This window comes from Vulpes vulpes, chromosome 11 (assembly GCF_048418805.1).
Source record: "Vulpes vulpes isolate BD-2025 chromosome 11, VulVul3, whole genome shotgun sequence".
Taxonomy (NCBI): Eukaryota; Metazoa; Chordata; class Mammalia; order Carnivora; family Canidae; genus Vulpes; species Vulpes vulpes.
In genome coordinates, this window is record NC_132790.1 from 38,629,935 (window position 1) to 38,649,938 (window position 20,004).

The 20,004-nt window shown below is 38.7% G+C and overlaps 1 protein-coding gene across 5 annotated transcripts in view; it reads right to left on the reverse strand.

Moving 5' to 3' along the window:
* The window catches only part of GRM5 (glutamate metabotropic receptor 5), a 511,261-nt gene that overhangs the window by 100,310 nt on the left and 390,947 nt on the right, over positions 1-20,004 (reverse strand). The window lies entirely within an intron of this gene.

The following is a 20,004-nucleotide window of genomic DNA, read 5'->3' on the forward strand; positions in this document are numbered from 1 at the left end:
TTGTAACACATATGGAGTTAAAATCTATGGAGGCCCAAAGAGGGAGAGATCTCTTCCAATGGAGGGCTCTTGGGAAAGTTTCATTAAAGAACTAACATTTGGAATGGTTTATTGATTCAACAAATATGGAATGAGTGCCTGTTACTTCTGACTGCTCAGAAGGTGCTGGGAGTGAGGGATCTAATGTTGAATAAGATAAATCTGATTCTTCCCCTAGAGTCTAGAAGGCACAGGAGCATCTAAGCAGATCATTGCAGTGTGGTTTGATAAGTGTGGAGGCAGTACCAAGTCGGGAGGGGCACCAGACCCAGAAGTTCATTGCTGCTGAGAACTATGGCTGAGTGTCAGCTGGATGAGGAGTAGAGGGAAGAGTGTTTAAGGGTTCTTGGCTGAGAGAGAGAGCATGCTCTGTCTGGGAAACGTTAAGAAGGTTGGAATGCCCAGACCATGACATGCGAGATGGGGGAATGGGGAGTGCAAAAGGAGCAGAGGAGACAAGGGCTGCATAAGCTACATGAAGATTGCTGCACTTTATCATAAAGATCATTGGGGGCCTTTGCAGTGTTTAACTAGGAAGGGGCGTGATCAGAATTCTGTTTCAGGAAGACCAGTCTGGCTATAGTGCAGAGAGAGATTGAAAGGGCTGTAGGAGGGGAGCCAGAAAGACCCATGAAGAGGAGATACAATGATCCCCATGACAGCTGAAAAGGGCTTGGCCTGGGTAGAGGCTATGGTCACGGGCAGCAGTGTCTAGGGGCAGAATCCACTACCAGGCCTGGGGAGTGAAGAATGAGGAGTGAGACATAGAAGAACAGTGGTAAGAAGCTGTAAGGAAGAGCTGAGGTAAAGACAGAGCTTGTCATTGGGGGAAAAGTTTTCTGTAAGAGAGATAAAAATGGATTTTCCAAAGTAGCATCGTTCTTCATGAGTTCTAAACTATGGAGGCATATTATTCCCCCTTTTTTAAAGATTTTATTTATTTTTATTCATGAGAGACACATATAGAGAGAAAGAGAGGCACAGAGACACAGGCAAAGGGAGAAGCAGGCTCCATGCAGGGAGCCTGACGTGGGACTCAATCTCAGGTCTCCAGGATCAGGCCCTGGGCTGAAGGCGGCGCTAAACTGCTGAGCCACACAGGCTGCCCATAATTGCTGGCCCAAATGCTGACTCTTTGCTTCCCTGAGCAGAAAGGGAAAGCAGCAGGGCTCATCCTGACATGAGTTTAAGATGGGGAATCCTATTTCCATCTAAGGACTAGACATTGGACCCAGGCTACTTTCCAAACTTTCTTACAACTTTCTTCTCTCCACAGGTTGTCTTTGTACTTCCACATTTTCCCACATGCCACTGGAAACTCTGTACTTCCAGGTACTAAGTCATCTTTTACTTGGGGTCACTTTTTACTCCTCTTCCTTCCTATCTTCTCAACTCTTATTTGATCTATCTTTAAAATATATCTAGAGGGGATCCTTGGGTGGCTCAGCAGTTTGCCACCTGCCTTTGGCCCAGGGCGCAATCCTGGAGTCCTAGGATCAAGTCCCACGTCAGGCTCCTGGCATGGAGCTTGCTTCTCATTCCTCCTGTGTCTCTGCCTCTTTCTCTCTATCATAAATAAATAAATAAATAAATAAATAAATAAATAAATAAATAAAATCTTTAAAAAAATAAAATATATCTAGAATTAAACTATTTCATACTAATCTACTTCCACCAGGTTTAAGATACATCATCTCTTGTCTGGATTACAGACATAGTCTTTTGACTGGTCTTTTTTTTTTAAGATTTTATTTATTTATTCATGAGGGTCACACAGAGAGAGAGAGGTAGAGACATAAGCAGAGGGAGAAGCAGGCTTCACACAGGGAGCCCGACGTGGGACTCAATCCTGGGACTCCAGGACCATGCCCTGGGCTGAAGGGGGCACTAAATCGCTGAGCTGGGCTGCCCTGACTGGTCTTTTTTTAACCTTTGCCCACCACCACCTTCCAGCCAATATCCAACACAATAGCTAGAAAAAATTCCTTTAAAATGTAAATCAGATGATGACATTCCTCTGATTGAACTTTCCAGTGGCTTCTTTATTACTGAAAGTAAAAGCCACAGTCCTTGCAATGACCTTAAAAGATATACAGGGACTTGACTCACGGTGTTCCATCCCTCATCTTTCTGACTCCATCTCCTAACACTCTGCATTTAAATTATTCCTCTCTAGCCACACTAATCTCCTTCCTAATCCTCAAATATTCAGGGGGTGCCCCTGCCTCCAGACTTGCTGGTCCTTCTACCCAGACTGTTCTGCCACAGAGATCTGTAGAAACTGCTCCCTCCTAGTGCAAGTCTTTGCTCAAATATCATCCTCTCTGTGAGATCTTCTGAGGCATCCTGCCTAAATCTCATCTCCACCCCACCCTCAGACACTCTATCTCCTTTCCCAAAAATATTTGTCTCCTTACCATCTTCTAAAATGCTGTATGTTTGTCTTTTTATTGTCTGTTTCATCTACCCACTAAAATGTAAACTCTGTGGCAGGGTGGTTTTTTTTTCCTGTTTTGTTTACTACTCAGTGCCTAGGACAGTGCCTAGCACATGTGAGTCCCCAGTAACTATCTGGTGAATAAATTAAAGAATTATCCCTGCTAACTAGATAATCCCTTCTATTTTCTTCCTGACCTTACTAACACTAATTGTCTCAATTTTTAAAGGTATCAAGAACCTTTCTTTCATGAAGACCACCATGACTGCAGATACTAAAATTAATCTTGCTCTTCCAAACTCCCTATCACTTTCTCTGTACCTCTCTTAGGCACCCTGCACACCATGCTGTAGAAATGTAGGCATACTTAGGGAAGGGAGAATTTGAAACACCTATTCCCCCCCACCTCCTACCTTCCTCTAATGACTCCCTGAATGGATATGTGTCACTCACACATCACCTCAGCCTCCCAATCCACAATCAGAGGTCAGCAATAGTTGCTTCTAGGGCTACTAGACAGGGGGTGCTTTGACTTTCATTCTCTTCTTTTTCCTTTTATGAGAAGAGGAGGGTGATGTAGCTATAAATTCTTGCCTTATGTCTTCTTAGCTCTGTGACTTGGGCAAGTTACTTTAATTCTCCAAGATTCAGTTTCATCATCTGTTAAGTGGTGGTAAGTTATACATACCTTGCACGGCACCTGGCACAAAGTAGATGCTTTGTAAATAGTCACTGTACCAAAATGTAAATCATAACGCCCTTTAGCCACCATGTTTTGTGGTCAAGACTTTGGAGAATGAAAGCAAAGCCAAAGGTGTCTCCTGATAGGATGTGCAGTAGAGCTCTCAGGTACTCAGTTTCCTCTTCCCTTCCAGAGGTTTCTTTAGGCCTTGTTGGCAATAGATAGCAACTGGCAAGAAGGCAACATTTGAGCCTTATTCATGTGTAAATAAAATCACAGGACTTAGGGCATGGTTACTGCCCTGTTTGTTGAATTGAATGGGGGCAAGAATGAAAATTTGCATTTTTCTTTGGCACTTTCAAAATAATTTTTACATATATCAGTGATGTGCATCAATAGTGTATCACACTGCATAGAAACTGAGCTGTAGACAGTCTAGGTAGATTTTCCAAATTATGCAGATAACATCAAAAGTAGACAAGAATTTCTAACACCAGATTGGTGCCCTTTTTGCAATACTATATCATTTTCACTAGAAATACTCCCTGCACAATATTACTGTATCACCTTTTAAAAATATTCTAATTAAGAGATAAAGTGCGGGGAAAACAGACTGGTCACAAGACTGGATCTTTCCTGGAAAGTGCCATGTTTCTGTTCCCTCAAATAATGCTCATTAGACTGCCCAAAACCTGGGCCCAGGAATATATTAAGGGGCTAACCAAAAGCAAGAGCTCAAGAACCCAAGGACACACTGGTTGTGCACAGTCTGTTGTATCATTTATTGTTATTGGGCATCTGGAAACAACTGGCCTGTTTGGGCAGCATTAGGTCTTGTAGTTCCTGGTAAATGTTTCCCCTTGTCATTTGAAATACCAAAGGATTGCATATTCAAAAACAAAGAAACAAGGCCTGCCAGAAGAAAATTAATGTAAATTTAACCTTTGTAATTTCTCCTTAAGTCCTTCTGATGCATGAATTTTTAAAGGAAAACATCTTTTTTTAAAAAAATAACCTATTTTTAAATTTTATTTATTCATGAGAGACAGAGAGGCAGGCTCCATGCAGGGAGCCAGTGCAGGACTTGATCCCAAGACCCTGGGATCATGCTCTGAGCCAAAGGCAGATGCTAAACCACTGAGCCACCCAGGTGTCCTAAAGAGAAACATCTTAATCTGTTTTAGCATTCAGGATGCAACAGAGGGTCAATTAATAGAAATTCAAGTTTAAATTCTGCCGACACCAGTTCATCTAGGTATCAGCCTTTTTCCTCTATTAGAAGCAGCAGCTCAAGGCTGAATTATCACCTTTAGGTAGCTGAGAGAGCGCAGGTGAAATGTGTGACAACAAAATAAATACTTGAAAAGTGCTTTAACTTCATGAAACTCAATGAGCCTTAGGAACTCTTTCTACTACAGATGAAGAAATTAAAGAAATCAAGATGCTTATTGATAGCGGGCAAGCCTAGCTTTTTGTGTATGGGATGATGGCAGCTGTATTTAAAAGCAATTAATGCAAGAGATTCAGTATTTGTATGTGTGTGTATGTATGTATGTGTGTGTGTCTGTGTGTGTGAAATTTAGTTAATTAGGGAATTTTTCTGCCTCTTATCTCTTTAGGCCTAGATCTCTGTCTATATCTACCTGTTCCCTAACTCTACACATATGAGAAGGGGGTGAATCTGCAAGATACTTTCCTTTGTGTTAGAGAGGGCACATGGCTACTCTGAGTAGTGGAGCACAGAGGATTAAGAGCACAGATTCTGGAATCAGGCAGCAGGTTAGGATCACAGCTTTGCCTGTTACTTGCTAGCTGTGTCACTTTGGCCTAGGCCATTAACCTCTCTGAACCTGAAAAAAATGGGTTTAGTCATAATGTCTAATAGATTTATACAAGGATTAACTGGTTTTATATTTATAAAGCACTTGATAAAAGGATTTATGTTACTAGTCCCTGATCCAAGTTGCGCTACAAATGATCCGGTTTGTTTCTTCACACTCAAGATATAAAGATCTGGAAGACGTATGTTGCCAAGCAGAGAGGCATTTGCTGGTGCAAATGTGCCTAGCTTTATCTTTGAAGAATGAAAGAAAGGCTGAACAGTGAATAAGGGGAAGACAAGCAGGATATGAGCTAAGGGAGCTAGACAGGAGCTGTACCATATAGGGCTGTGGAGCGTTTCTGTCAGAGAAATATCATGATCTCTGTTTTCTTTTAAAAATTTTACTTTGAGGATGGAAGACTGAACAAGAGTGGGAAAGCCTAGGGAGTATGGAAATAGCTAAGAGACAATGGTGCCTTAGTCTAGGATAGGAGTCAAAGTATATTTTGGAAACAGGGAAAAGTGTGTTAGTCCATTGGATGTGAGCTATTAAAGAAAAAAGAAGAATCAAGGATTAGTTCAGGTTTTCATTTTAAGTAACTAGGTGGATTAGGGCACCATTGAGGTGAAAAATAGGTCGGTGGGGGTGGGGAATCCCAAGTGCTGTTCCACAAATTGAGCAGGGATAAATCAGTGGCCAATGTGACAGACCAGGCAACAGACACTGATGGCTTAGACGAGGGTGACAGCGGAAGAGATGCTGAGCAGTATTCAGATTCAGGACACATTTTAAAAATAGGACTGACATGACCAGCTGGCTGATTGGATGTATCTCATCTATCAGACCCCTTTTTGAATTCCTGGTGCTGCACAATTTTACTACCTGTATAGTGTTTCCTTGCGAGCATATAGTATGATTTTTTATTAGTTCCAGAACTAATGATATATTTAGTAATTATATAATTTCTGGCTTGGATTATTATAGTAGCCTCCTAACAGGTCTTACTGCTTCCCATCTTTCTCTGCGGAATCTACATCTCCCAGTGTTGATAATATAAAGAGTGGTCTTTTGAAAGCGCAAAATTGATTTTATTAGTCTCCTTTTAAAACCATTCAGTTAATAACCAAATTATAGCCTAAATACCCTTGCCCTGACTTTCAAGGCCTTTCTGTTCTGCCCTTGATTTACCCCTCAATTCTGATCTGTGATACTGTATACACCAGATATTTGGAACTTCATATAGCCACATGACAAACTCTCTCCCTTGTATCTGGGCCTCTGTGCATTTCACTCTATATATCCGGAACATATGTTCCTGCAGATTTTCTACTTATTAATTTGTGTGTGTCTAAGACTCACCTCCATGCAGAAATTGGTCACGACCCTCCTCTAGTTCAGAGTTAAGGTTTTGCTCTGTTCTCCCATGCGCCGATGCTGGCTTTTATCCCACACGGAACACCCTAACACACAAATTGCCTGTTTACGAATATGTCTCTAGTCTATACTTAAGGCTCTGCTTTGTTCTCTTATAGCACTGGTGTGACCTTTGGCCTGTGTCTAGTACACTGTGGACTCCTCAACAACAAAGAATCTGTGTCATTCACACAGGTAGCTCTTGTGCCAAGCACAGCACCTGACACATAGTTGACACTATTAATAGATGTTAAGTACATGAATGAGGCCTGATGAATGACAGGATGTCTCATGGGCTATCACCAAATACTAGGTCCGGTCTCCAGAATGTCAGATCCATTTACTAGAGCAATCATTCCTTTGTAAAAAAGCACTAAACAAAACTAATATTGCCAGTTGACAGTAGGATCTGCCAGGCAGACCAGACAATCCCCTTAAGCAATCTCATGGGCTTTCACCACCTAATAAAACTACATGAGAAAAATTCTAGTCTGGAAAAGATGGACCTCGTGTTTCTCTCACTGAATGCAGCTAAAAGCCCTCGGCAGAATGACTGGAGCAGCTTTCAGAGGATTCTGAAAAGTCAATGGTAACAGGTGGATCGGGGAAGGAAGTCAGAATTTATTTATTTAAAAGATTTCATTTATTTATTTGAGAGAGAGAAAGAGAGAACACAAGTGGAGAGAGGACCAGAGGGAAAGGGAGAAGCAGACTCCCCACTGAGTAGGAAGCCCCCACATGAGGCTCAATCCCAAGACCTTGGGATCAGGACCTGAACCGAAGGCAGATGCTTAACGACTGAGCCACCCAGACAACCCAGGAGGCCAGAATTTAAAAAACCACTGAGACATGCATGAAATTCTTGGATCTTTTCCTGACAGTAAGTATCTCCAGGCTCAGCAACAAAGGGGGCTCCAAATATGGAACTGTGCACCAGTTTGAACACAGGAAGAAAGAGCTCCAAGAAAAGCCCTCTGTTTCTGATCTGAAGAGTGGAAAGGGGCACCTTACAAGTCAGAGAGAGTGGAGGAAATTCTATTTTTGTTTTTTACTTGTTTGTTTTCCTGTGCTGGCCTCCAGGTGGTCCTGCAGAGGTGGTGGTGGCAAAGGCAGCAGTGGCTGGGCAAGCTCCTATACCTCTTAGGGTGGGAGCCTTTCTCTATGACCAAAGGAACTGTGTCCCGAAAGGATGAACAAGTGCTCTTTTCCTGTCTGTAGCCTCTCCCCATGTGACTCCCATGGCAATCCAGCCAAAGGAACAAGAGGTGAAGACAGAGATAGAAACTAAAGCCTAAGATTTCTACTCAACACAACCAGGACAGGATGGGAGAGGCTGGAAAGTATCAGGGAGACTGGAGAGAGGGGAGATAATTGGTGTAGAAAGGTCAGTTTACAAAGCCAGGAGTTCAAGGGGGGAGTTTAAGATGGTGATCCTACAAAGTCAAATATGAACCCTTGGGCTTCCCTCTGAATTGTGCAGGCTTAGATTTGACCCTAGTGAGCCAACCAAAATTTTGAGAAGACAGGCCACTCAGTGAGGCACATGAGCAATCAACTCTGAAAGGATGTAGAGGCTTTGAAAACTGGGCTGACTGTAGAACCCTAGCCCACAGAAGGTGGGTTCCGACTTATAGCTTGATGCTAACCAGGCTGATTTCCTGTTTTTTTTTTTTCTTAATCAATATTCTCAGAAGGTAACATTATAAATGAAGTGTCCAGATTCAGAAGATGATACGTGGACTATGGGAATTGTTGGTGATCACTTGGGAGAGCTATAAGGGTCCCATCACCTTTTGCTGATTTACATTTTCAAACTCCCTATTCTCTGTTGGTTGACATAGCCTTTCTTTAGCAGTCTTAATAGAATGGAGAGTTCTATTCAATTCCTTTGTTCTTGCTGCATAGGCCCTAGAGAGAAATTCTGGTTCTTAGTTAATTTATTTGATGACTCATTCAGAGATTAATTAAGTTATTGATTAAACAGACACTTATTGAGTCCATGCTATATGTCAGACCCTGTGATGGATGCCAATGATACAAACATGAGTAATAGTATTTTTCTCCCCAGAAACACTAAACATGTAACCTATGAGCTCAGTGATAGAAGTTTATGGAGACCCAAAGAGTTTGAGTTTATTTGGAAAATATTGAGGTCTTGAGCACACATGGTATAACAGCTCATTTTTTTTAGACTTCTTTTCATGTCCACTGAGCAGTAGAGAAGAGAGGGGGCATGTTAATTAGTTGGCATTTTGCTGCATGAAAGAACTGGACTTTATTCAACAGTAGTTACTTTGTTTGAGGATTATTTTTTAGGGTCTACTATGGGCCAGCTCAATGCAACCATGAAGATTTGAGCCAACCCAAACTTGCCAGCTACTCTCAGGTTGGATCCACCTCATAGCAGCCTGCAGAGAAGAAATGGAAGCAAGGGAAGAAAGGCGGTTCCCTTTTTACTTCTTTTTTCAAAACTGTATCTCAGGTTTAGAACACTTAACATTCAATCCTTATTTTACTATTGTTTAATCAAATGAGAAGACTCCAAAAGGATTAGCAGAAATTGAAATCCTCCAATCTGTGATTACGATTTAATTCTACAGCATTCAAAACATGTTCTTTAATTCATCTGAGGAATTGAAACATTGAAGCTTAGTAGCTGCTAAACAAAAGGAAATCAGACTGTCTTCACAATGCAGAATCAGAGAAGATTTGACAAAGGACTTTAGAAAGCATCCAGTCTAGAAGGGACAGAAGAACCCCTGGGCTGAATTGGCCTTTAGATATGTTTTGTTTGGCTAAATGCTATTTTGTGGAAATTTTACAGGGGAATCCAGCTTAGCACACTCTCTTGAAAAAAAAAAAAAACAGAAAATGTCACATGTTGGCTTCACATTCTTACATGGTAACTGCTAACCTGCTTCCCCCTTCTATATTGTCTCTCTGGTTCCTATACTCCTCTGATCTTGGGAACTCCTAATTCTGTCCAATAATCTCATTTTATTGATGAAGGAATAGGCCAAGGGTGGGGAAAGGAGCTCCTTAAAGTCATAGCTTTGGTTAATGGCAGCTGGGCCCAGACCTCTTGTGCTTAAAATTCTGAACTAGTGCTATTTTCATATGGGAGGCAAAGGAAACCATAATTTATATTTCTTTTCGGCAAACTAACCTATGACCTAGAGTAATGAAAATGGCAACATTTATTTAAAATATTTAAAAAATCTCAAGTCAATTCTTTGTGTGCCTTAAACTAGATACTGAAATACTTTTGGATTGTCCTCATTATTTCTTCTCTCCCCAGTAGGGGAAGAATAGTAAAGGGAAGGAAGATATAAGGTAAGGGATTCAAGTATTTTCTATGAAACAGATTATAAATCTGGTAGATGTAACTTGATAACAAGTTGTAATATTGCACAGAAAGAGAAATAGCAGGGAAAGAAATTCTCCCTAATGTCATTTATTTTCTGAATCTACTCATTCCTTATGCATATGGCAAATAGATTCCAGTTATACCCATGCTGACATAATAACTTGTTTTCACTATGACAGAAGGGAAGAGCATCCCCCTAGCCAGAATTAATCTTTTGCCACTGCGTGCTCCCACAGAAATGTGTGTGTACCTCCATTACAACACGTAATACTTTCTGCCATGCATTAGAATTACCTATGTTCTCTTCTGTGCCAAACACAGAGTATGAGCAACATGAATGCTAAAACTATCTTTTGTACATTGTATGCTCCACAGTTCATAATGCTGTGACAGAGTTTAGCCATTTGTTCCTTCATTTAACATTTCAGTGTTCAATGTTGTAAGCAATGGTGGGTCATGTGAATGATGGAGGAATATGAATAGACCTCTTATATGGACCTTAATATACAGTGGGCCAGACAGAGAAATGTATGTTATTATGAAGATGCAGTTAGCTTCTTGGGAGCATAAGTTAAGATTAATAAAATATGGGACAAGTTAAGTGATTGGGGGCTTGGACAGAGATTACTGATATCAGGAAGGAAAGAAATAGTCTATGAAGGGACTGAATTTACTGCTGACATCACATAACTCATTCATACTCTTTCCTAACACTCTACTCTCTGCCTTTTCTGTGCCAGGAAGCCTGGTAACACTGGTACCCCAGAGCTGTATCCATACACCTGCAGAGACACCAATTTCCAATATCTGTCAGGGCTCCGATTTATAACTGCGTCTGAAATTCATGCAGTTGACCCCTAAATGTTCATATTGAAATGCAAATGAACGCAGCAGCTGCAGAAAGAAGACATGTCTTCAGGGAGCTACAGAAATTCAACAGGGATTGTACACTTCTATGTGCAGAACACCAAATTTTAAATTTAAATGATTCACCGTGAACAGCCGGTTGGCAGTCCTCTGATGGATGTGTTATTTCAGACAGTGTATCTCTTTCATTCACATTACAGTATTTTGAGGAACTTCCATATGGTGTATAAATGAAGGAAGACTTCCACAGGGATTTGAAGGCTGGTGGTTATATTATTTAAAAGAGTGCATGGCAAAGAGCCATGGCATTACATTCTCTTTACTATACTAAGACCAAACTCCTAGGTCAGAGCTTTTCACTTGGCCCTACCTATTTGTCCATCTTCGTTGCCACCATTCTCTCCCATTTTAACTATATTTCCTAAAGATGTGGCATTCTCATCTCAATCTAATATAGAAGCTTCCAATCACATTTAAAAACACATTTTAGTGATCTCTTTACTGTGAAGCCTTGCTAAGAATTTCTCAGTAGAGGTAAATAATTCCTTTTTCCAGGGCTTCCTCATTTGGAAAACAAGAAAAATAATACTTTCTTGCCGAGTTGTGAGAATTAGAGATAATACATATAGAACTCATAACCTCATAATAGGTACCAAATACCTGGAAGCTCTTGCTGGTGGTGTTGTATATCTAGTATAGTTTATAGACAAGAGGTCACTAGATTATTCAAAGGTATTTGTAAAATTAGTGCTCCCCATCTTTGAAAATTTGACAATGACTATACTTTTTAATTTGCAAAATGTTCCAGAGTTTATACTTATGAAAGTAAGTGATGCTAAAAATTTAAGTTTCATTAAAAATTTTATGTCTAGTTAAAAATAACAAACATGCTAAATGGAAACCCCATATTCCTATAATAAGCACTATGATTGAAATTAAGTAGAAAATTGAAAAAATGAATACAGTTCAGCATATAAACTTCTGCATATAAGCAAAATGCAGAGTTCACAAATTGTACATGTGGAAGATTAATTATCATGTCTAATACTAGAGATTTGATTAGAATAGAAAATTTGATAGACATTGCATCATTTTTATGAGAAACTATGAAGCTCCCTCTTCTGAGAGTGCCATTTACTGTATCACTATTACTAGCTTCTTCATTATAGATATTGCATTAAAATCACATTAATGCAACCTTCAACTGTGACAATGGTTATTTTCTATAAGCCATTTTATTTCAAGATAATTTCAAAGGTAGGCATTAATGGAGAAGAAAGTATCCCACAGATGCTGGATACCAGGTGCTTTGTCTTCATTTACCTCATTTAACCCTCCCAACGACACATGGGCTAAACATTATTTTCTGCCTTTGTTTAGATGAGACAGTTTGGACTATGCCAATAACATAGAGCTAAAATGTAGTAAAGTGGAATTTCAGACTCAGTTCAGTCTGAACTAGAGACCGACCTTTCTGAACCAGTGTCTCCTCTAATTTTATGAACATAAGACAGTCACTTTTGTAAATGCCATTTTTCTTCCCTTGAAAATGAGAATCTCCATCCCTATTATCTTTGGAGAGTTATGACATGAGAAATGAGAGAATATATGTAAAATGTTTCAATCAATAGTAATGAGTAATATTTATTGGGAAATTACAGTATTCTAATCTAGCCATTACGAAAGCCCTGTTGAGTAGACATTACTATTAGCTTCACTTTTTATGCAAGGAAACTGAAGTTCATTTATGTTAAACAACTTTTCTAATGACAGATTGAAAACATCAATGTGTATCATTTGAGAAGGTACAATTCCAGTATGCCAGAAATTAGGAAATTCCTGCCTCAATAATGTGTAATTAGGAAATATCTTTTTTTTTAAGATTTTATTTATTTATTCATGAGAAACACACACAGAGAGAGACAGAAAGACAGAGAGACAAAGAGAGAGGCAGAGGGAGAAGCAGGCTCCATGCAGGGAGCCTGATGTGGGACTCAATCCCAGGACTCCAGCCAGGATCACACCCTGAGCTGAAGGCAGACACTTATCCACTGAACCACCCAGGCGTCCCTAATTAGGAAATATCTTAACAAGAAATATATTCCAAACTATATTACTATATGCTTAGTCTAAATAACAATAACAGTAATAATGAAATATAAAAGATTAAAATATAAAAATAAAGCAAATACATGTATTCAAAATTTGGGTTGAGCCTACATATACTATCTAAAAGAGAGGGTAGAGGATAAAAAAATGGAAGAAAAATACAAAGTTATCAAATGCCTTCATGGATCAGAATTGAGTTTTTTTTTTAAATATACATTGTCGACACTTTCCTCTCTCTTCTTCATCCTCTAGAGTACCCATATCCAAGTCCTGTCAACTCATGTCCAACCTCCATTTATATCTCTACATCTCTAACATCACCAATTTAAATTTTTTTTAAAAAATTATTTGTTTATTTGAGAAAGAGAGAGAGAGAGCATGAGTGAGGTTGGAGAGAAGAGGGAGAGGGAGCAGCAGACTCCCACTGTACAGGCAGCCCAACTTGGGGCTCAATCCCAGGACCCCAGGATCACAACCTGAGCCAAAGGCAGATACCTAACCAACTGAGCCACCTGATGCCCCTACCAACACCAATTTAATTCAAACGACCATCAGCCCTCGCTTTTATTACCATAATTACCTTCCAACCAATTTAGCTTCATTTACACTGGCCACCCTTTAATTTGCTCTCCGTATGCATAAAGAATAAGTTTTTGAAAAACAAATCTGATCATATTCCTATATAGTCTTCTTTGATTCTCTTCACTCATAAAAACTTTGAATGAATCCTCATTGTCTTAAAATAAAAATAAATATGTTGCTCATACTCCACCTACCTTTCCAGGCTCATCTAAGGTGACTACCTATGATAAATCTCAATATTTATTAGATCCCTATAGTATATAAGATGCAACAACTGTAATTGAAAATAGTTGCTAAGTACCCTCACCCATTGTTGGTGGGAATACAGATTGGTGCAGTCACTGTGGGAAACCATATAGAGGTTCCTTAAAAAAATGAGAATTACCATATGATCCGATAATTCTACTATTGGATATTTACTCAAAGAACACAAAAACTCTAATTTGAAAAGATACATGCATCTCTATGTTTATTGAAACATTATTTATACTAGTCAAATTATGGAAGCAGCCCTCAATAGGGCTATTATTGAAGTGTCCCTCAATAGATGAATTGGTAAAGAAGATATGATGTGTATATATAGAGAGCTATTACTCAGCCATAAAACGAATGAAATCTTGCCACTTGAAATGATATGGATAGAGCTAGACAGTATTATGCTAAACAAAATAAGTCAGAGAAAGAAAAATACCATATGATTTCACTCATATGTGGAATTTAAGAAACAAAACAAATGAACAAAGAAAAAAAGAGACAAAACAAAACACAGACTCTTACCTATAGAGGACAAAGTGATGGTTACAGAGGGGATGTGGGTAGGGGGATGGGCGAAACAGGTGAAGAGGATTAAGAGTACACTTAACTGCGATGAGCACTGAGTAATGTATAAGACTGTTGAGTCACTATATTGTACACCTGAAACTAATATAACACTGTCTGTTAACTACACTGGAATTAAAGTTTTAAAAAAAGAGGAACATAACTAAATGGAATAAGCAGCTGAAAGTAACCAAAAAATAAAAAAAGAAAACAGCAAATGGTAAAGCATTACTAGTATCTGGACTGAACATTTTTTCAAATAGTCCAGCACTGTGTTAACATAGAGAATCATGGAGGGGAGTACTATAAGAAACCAGCCTTTAGAACATTTACTTTTTTTAATCTCCTGGGCTTACTCCTACCTTAACTCTGTGTCATCATGTCACCAGGCAGATAGATATCCTCAGAACACCAGATAGATACAACACACTGTAGGTCCTTTCCAGTGGACTCATACTTAATGCCACATGTTAAGGACAAAACCCAGTAATATAGAAACTATGAAGGTAAATCTTTTTGAGATGATTCAGGAAGAAACTGTTTTTTTCTGCTTTACATCATTCTGCAAAATTCCAAATTTCGTTTAACAGTGGCTTAATGTTATCAGCTGGATAACTACTTACTAGTTATTTGAGTTCTAATTCATCTATTACTTTTACAGTACTGACTGGTTTGATTCTATCTAATGCTCCATGGGTTGGTTTTGCATTTATAGAAGGCAGTTCAATAGAATAAAAATAATGTAAATTTAAGGCTTCAAATTCAGCTCTCATTTGTCAGTCATATGTCTCTCCTGGGCAAGCCAGTAAGCTTATTTGAGCCTTAATATGCTCATCTGTAAAATAACAGCAGTAATAACTTACGAAGATCAAGACAGAGCAAGTGAATGAAAGAGCAAGAGGAAACTTTTATAATTACTATAAATTAATATTATTATTTTATAATCTATAGATGTGAGAGCAGTTCTCTAAAAAAATCTGTGATCTGGTTCATTCTAGCATCGTACCTATCTGCAAATAAAAATTGGAACATTATTGTCCTTTAAAAAGAATTCCTGCTTCTTAGGTCTAATTATTATTGGAGGTCAAGGTGGGACCTGCCTTTGGGTATATTAATTGTGGCCTGTCTGTAGATGTTTCTGTCCTGTGTCCAAAATACTTCTTTTTCCCTGCTCTGTGTCCAGGGCTGATCCACTAAAAAAAATCAGAGTAGAAAGTGATAGAGTTAAAATATTAGGGGATCCCTAAGTGGCTCAGCGGTTTAGTGCCTGCCTTTGGCCCAGGGCGTGATCCTGGGGTCTGGGATCAAGCCCCACACTGGGCTCCCTCCATGGAGCCTGCTTCTCCCTCTGCCTGTGTCTCTGCCTCTCTCTCTCTCTCTCTCTCTCTCTCTCTCTCTCTCTCTCTCTCTCTCTGTGTTTCTCATGAATAAATAAATAAAATCTTAAAAAAATTAAATGATTCACAAAGACATTTTAAATTACATTCAATTTCTAGTCTAAAAATAATATTTTCTAAATTCTTACCACGTTTAGAAAGAATAAAGATAAGTTATTGCTTAAATGCACAGTTTATCTAGCCATTGAGAATATGCATTGATTTCATTATAACCTGGACTTTGATCCCTTTAATTCATGGGATCACCAACTCAGCAAAAAGCTCAGAGCTTCCCCAATGCTGGAGGGAACTGTGTTCATTTAATAAATAGATAACATACATTCCTTTCTTCATTTAACAAGTATTTCTTGAGCATCAACGATATCTCAGGACTGTTCTAGCTAGGGCTTTCTGCACATATTTATTAAGCACCTACTATATTCGATCATCTATGAAATTGCTTTCTGGAAGCCCGGAAGTCAATCCCGTGTATGCACATATGGGTTAGCTTATTTGAAATTGTACAGCTTGAGGTTTGAGAATGCTTTGTCACTTACGAGCTGTGTGATTTTGGGCAAGTCATTTAACGTCATTAAGCATTTTCCCTTCTGTTGGTTTATAAAAGAACTCTAATGTTAGCTATCTCACGAGATTGATGGGAGCATAACATGAGATAGTGTTGGGAGAGTGTGGGAAAGAATAAAGCCTAGCAAGCAAGTAACTGCTTGTCATGTTAATTATGATAACACTGATGGTAATGAGACCACTTATAGTATTCCTAATTATTGAATTAATTTGTCATAATCTCTATTATTGGTCTCAGAATCCAAATCCCCTTCCTGATTTTGATGAACTCTTCACTGTACCTAGATTATGGTAGGCTTTATACTCCTTTCATTAGGAAAGTCGAAGTAGCCTCATCCCACTGCATTTTCCCAGCTGTGGTTGCCAAGTAATGGGAATGTAACCCAGGCTCAGTAAATTGTAAGCTTCTTCTCAGGAATCTTGAGAAAGCAAAGTAAAGCAAATGGGTGGTGGGTATTTATTCATAATTTAGTGAGCTGGAAAGACCAACTGTAGTTATGCTCTGGCCAAACTACTAAAAGCAGAACTTCTTGTTTCATGGCCTCAGGAAGCTGGTCCAAGTTTTCAAACAATAGATCCCGAGAGGCTTCCATAGCCCTCCAAATAATAATATTTATTTATATTTATATTTATTAATTTTACCTTAGAGAGCCAAGCTAACATTGGTTTCCAGTGATTACAACCAAAACCTCTGACATGAGTCAAATTGTTTGCAAAAGCAACCTGTTATCATTGGGACAACTACTCACTAATTATATGAATTCCAATTCTCTGTTAATCTTTATAATAATTACTGGTTTGGCTCTATCCGGTATTCCATGGGTTTATGAGGGTGCCTACAGTCCAACAGAGGCAAATTATTTAATTTTAATACTGAAGTAGAGCAACAGACCAAAAGGTTGCCTGAGTTGAATTATTAAACAAAGAGAATGCAGACATCACATTTGGTTCACTACTCCTGCTTTCCCTTGTCAGGGATAGCAGATGCCTTGTACTCTGAAAGCTGCTTTCACAAGAAAGAACACTCTCCAATTACCTGTGACTATATGATCCAGCTGATTCAGTTTAGAGAAAGAATCACCAGATCAATTTTTTTTCTGTCTGCCTGTCTCTTGCAGAGTGAGCCTTAATTAAATATTACCTGAAAGCATAAGGGGAAACCCTGGTCCTCGTCTATTTCTTTACCTCCTCTAAAGCCTGAAAAATGTGAGAGAAAGGAGAAATGAAAAACAGAGAAACTGGGAAAAGAAACTGAAAATTTCAGGCATCAAGGGAACCCCTACTACAGAAAACATGCCATGTGCTTCTGAGATAGTCAGGTCAAACACCAGTTTTGTTATCCAAATCTCCCACGTGATGACCAACAATAGCTCATTGTCCAGGATTTTTAAAATACGCCCCTACTGCCACTTTTTGAAGCAATTTACTCTATGATAGACAAGGTGTTCTAGAACCATAAAACACCCTTGGATATTGTTTTTATATTTTGCTAGAATTTCCAGATGCAGCATATGCCAATTTGAGCAGAAAATAGAAAACATTTGGACCCGGAACATCCCTTGAAGCAAGAGTTTGCACATCGTTTATAAATGCACAAACCTCTTGCCTTGCTCTCTACTGTGGCCTAAAGTGAGACTTTGTTTGAGTTGCACTTTTCATACAATGTAATTTTTGGCTAGACTCTTTCTTAGAATCATATTTTTTCTATTTGTTCTGCAATGTTGGGATTCTTAGCTCTGTGAAACTGCTAGAGAAAAATAGGGTGTGGAAGAAAAAGACTAATAATGATAGGATTTACTGAATTTCAGTAAATGCCAGAGGCTTTGTGCTATGGACTGAATTGCATCCTTTCAAAAGCCCTAACTGCTAATGTGATATTTGGGATAAGGCCTTTGGGAGATGGGCCCTTTGCAGGGTATTTGGGATAGGGCCTATGAGATCATGAGCATGGAGCCCTCATGATGGGATTAAGGTTCTCATAAGAAGAGACTCCAGAGAGCTTGTTCTCTTTCTCTTTGCCATGTGAAGAGTCATTTGTCTGCAATCAAGGAAGAAGAGATCCTTACCAGAACCTGATCATACTGGCAACCTGATCTTAGGCTTGCAGCTTCCAGAACTTTGAGAAAATAAATTTCTGCTACTTATACATTCCAGTCAATGGCATTTTGTTATGGTAGCCTCAGCTGACTAAGACACCATGTTAAGTGCTTCATAGGTTTGATTCCATCTTCTTTTAAGATCTCTATTAGGTAGATATTTAACATCATTTCAAACTTATATCTGAAGAAAGTGAGGAAGGAGAGTTTAAACAACTTGTCCAGTATCCCAGAGCTATTAAGTGGCAGAACCAGGATAGAAATCCAGCCTGTCAAATGCCAAAGCTGACCCATAACCACTCTACCATGATGCCTCTGATGTGTACAACTTTTTATGTAAATTTGCCACTCATCAACCAATTTAATAACATTTATCATATTTATTAATATGTGAGTTTACAACATACTTTGTAGAATATTTTTAGGTGGAATAGTCTGTGCTCTTTTTGCAGTTATTGTCTGAATGATGGGCATCAAAGACAGCTGTCAATGGCCTCTAGCCTTGAGTTCTCCATGCTTCCATCCAGGCTTCTGGTCTTGAATTTACTGTAATATTATACTAGGGCTTCCTCATTACCACTGCATGTCACTAAGACCGGCCCTACTTCTAATCATCTCTATACCTGTGTAACATCAAACATGAAATGTTTTAAGGGAAACTCATTTTCTCTTCATAATCCATTCTCCTTTTCTATTTTTCCTATTTCTCTATTAACAAAATTTTCTCAGTCACCTATAATTGAAACCTTGGAACCACCCTTGACTCCTCCCTTTCCTACAGCCCCATAGTGGGTCACCAGGTTTATATCACTCTTCTGTCATCCAATAGTAACTACTGTGACATCCTCAAATTCTCAGTGGATTAAAAGAATAAAAGCTTATTTCATGCTAACTTCCAATATTAATCCTTTCTTTATTCCATAAACTCCCAAGGATGCTGTCAGCTTAACCTTTTTAAATATGATTTTTGATTATATCATTTTCCTGCCAAAAACCTTCCAAAAATAACTTAATATGTAGAAGAAAAATCTTCAAATCATGGCCTAGTGTGCATAATCCTTAAGAAATATTTCCTCACTTTCATTTTCAGTCTTCATCTGTTACCATATATGACACTTTCAATTCAGTTGAACAAGTTCACCCCCCTATCACCTGAATGGGTCTGGTATTTTCTCAATTTCATTCTTCAGTTTCTCTAGACTTCAGTGCTTAGAATAATCTGCCTCAGACTCTCCCTCTCATAGCCCAACTGAACTTCTGGACTCAACTCAAATGCCAGCTATATCATTAAGCTCTTGTCTCTGCAGATACAAGCCATCTCCATCTCTCTAAAGCTCTAAAGGCCTATTTCACTAATTTTCTACTTAACAGGTATAATTTATATTAAAAGTATCCTAGGTGAATTATAAGGTACCTGAGGGAAGAGGTTAATCACTAATTTTTGCATCCTCTCTTATAACTTTTGAACTAGTCCAAGATCTTACTTAATGTTCAAAAAATAACTTGATAAAGAAAATATAATAAAAAATTTAATAAATGCCCTGAAGTTGCATCAATACTTTATTTTTTGAAAAGAAATCATGTGCCACTTAGGTCATATTCAGTATCGGCTCTGACAGTCTCAAGGCTTTGAGGTAAGGTAATTGGCAAAATATTTTAGAAGCAATGGCTCAGATATCCTAGATATATTTCAAAAATTGAATTGAGAGGGTCAGTGGGAATCAATACAGTAACAGATGGATCTTCTAATTCTTGCAATCACTTTGGAGTTGAATCATGACAAAAGTCGAGAGCCATTGCCCATCAGCA